Source organism: Anticarsia gemmatalis, chromosome 3 (genome assembly GCF_050436995.1).
Source record: "Anticarsia gemmatalis isolate Benzon Research Colony breed Stoneville strain chromosome 3, ilAntGemm2 primary, whole genome shotgun sequence".
Classification (NCBI taxonomy): Eukaryota; Metazoa; Arthropoda; class Insecta; order Lepidoptera; family Erebidae; genus Anticarsia; species Anticarsia gemmatalis.
The window spans coordinates 5433247-5435714 of NC_134747.1; positions in this window are offsets into that span (position 1 = coordinate 5433247).

A 2468-nucleotide genomic window follows, 5' to 3' on the forward strand; every position below is an offset into this window, starting at 1 on the left:
ACTGACTGACTGAATATAAGCTCTGTTCAGTATCTAGCGACAGAGCGAAAATTTTGAATGTGCATATAGTGCACTAGGTAGGTGCAGCCTTTTTAACGTTTTAAGCCTTTTGCGGCCAGTATCGCCGCTCAAAGAATGACAGTTTTTTATTTATTATAATTTAACGAATAAAAAACAGTCACATAAAAATATGATATATGTACTATCGAACCAACTGAATCATGACCCATTTTGCCGATAATTCGCTTGACACCGTCAAAACAGTAAGAATTTCATCTTCATCGTCAAAGTTGCACTTAGGACATTTTAAACACGCATACGACTGTGTTATGATGTATTACGACTACAGTCAACTTTGACCTTTGTTATTACAGTACGTAGATACGTTTTCGATAAATCACTCTTAATTTGAATCTAGAATGTAAATAGTCTAAACTCTTTTCACTACGAAAAAACCTATTTGTGTCAAATATCAAATAGCACGTCATTTAGAAATCTGTGAAGCGATTAGGGTAACCACTACAGTCATTGCCCATCATATTTTCAATTATATTCAATTTCTAAAGTAACTAGTTCAAATTAATTGCGATATATGTCACTTTTAGAATATTGGTATCATTTTTATTTTATAGAGCTCATGTCCGACGTTTGTGCGACAGGTGTGTAGTTCGAAAAGAAAAAGTAAGTTTGTTGCAATATTTGTTAAGGATAACACATTTGAATTAACAATATTCGCTAGTATTTTTGGTTTTTAAGTGTTTTATATTGAATAAGTATAAAGTTATTGAAACAAAGGACTGATGTTCTTTTAGAAAGAATATTTAAGTTGCGTTTATAATAGAGTTTATGTCAATGTTTTACTAAATAAAGATACTATTGACCAAAATTGTGTATCAATTCCTTAACCGGGTAATAACTATGCTGGTTACCCTATATTATTTTAATTTTTATAGTTACATTATTTCCTATAATGGCCGAATAAACCATGTCCTGAGTGGGTATCGAACCTGTGTGTGTGTGTAACATCAACCTACTACGCCACGGAGCCTGTTGAAAACGGTAGCAAAGCATTATTGTATTGTCGCACAAATATTTGTCGCAATAATGACAGATAACAAATTCATCACCAAGGAAACGTAGGTTTAAGCGAATTTCGACCTACGTGTATATAGACGTGTTTTAGAAAATGAGCACATGGTGGGTCATGATTCAGTTTGTTCGATAGTACATACATGTGGTATTAGTACCTATGTATGTATAATTTCATTGGTGCCTTCAAATCGCGAAAAATTACATACCTCCGTACATAACTTCTCCAAAGTCAATATTTTTATACTGACTGTACAATATATGTCTCATAATATTATCGGATGAACAAACAGTTACGCATAAAGATATTATTTTTGGCTACAACTGAAGACTCGATTCAAAATTACGATACAAAAACTTGAAAGAAGTATACGTTTGCGCAAAATGTGTTTTAGTGTTTTGTTTCAAGATTAAAAACTCTTATTACTAAATTAATTAGAGCTACATAATAATATTAATCTTTTTACTTCTATCTTTATCATTTATTGTATCTTGATATGTAAACTACACACTCATAGAAATGTTTACGTATAATTTCTTAGGACAGTTTGATTTCCTCGCAGCTCGAGTTATGAGGCCCTGACGTCGACCTTCTCGTCAGTGCTGCATGATGAAAATTAATGTTTCCTACGTCTTCATACAACAGTACAACGTAGGAATGTAATGTTGTCTTATTTTTTAATATAGATTTGATAATCTCGTTGATAATAATATGATGTTAATACATTGTCAGAATATTTTTTTACTTTTTGACCTGTATATTGATCTGTTTACGTAAGTAGAAGAGAGCATTAGAAAGTTTTACTATAAATAAAAAAGTAAGTAATTGAAAACGTAATCTTTTTAATTGTAAGACATTTTTGTAGATTTCTTTTAATCTACAGTCTCATAGTGCCGCCGTACGATGTTGAACTTCTACATTTTATCTGTGTTACTGTTTATACGGCGGGTTGTTATGTGGGTCGGTGTTTTTGTTTTGTTTATATTTACTTCTGATGAGGCTGATATTGGAAAGGATCTTGTATAAGAGCTCACATAACTGCATGTGATGGCCCCTCGGACGTTGCACGATTGTTGCGTCACGACTTTTAGCTATTGACTTATGGTTATTTCTTCGATAAAGTTCCCACAACCTTTATTTGTCTCAATTATGAATGTAAATTGCTTTGCTGTATCAATGCAATTTTCGTGGTATGTATGATTATTTTATCTGTAGGATTTTGTAGTGCTCAGAAGAAATTCGTAACAGTTTTGCATTTTTTAGCAATGAGTCTTGTTAATTTCACTCATGGTGACCATGATTAACCCATGGGTAAACCAGTTTTCGTATATTTAGGAGTCTAATACAAGGAGATGGGAACGTTGGTCAGCGCGTGTTC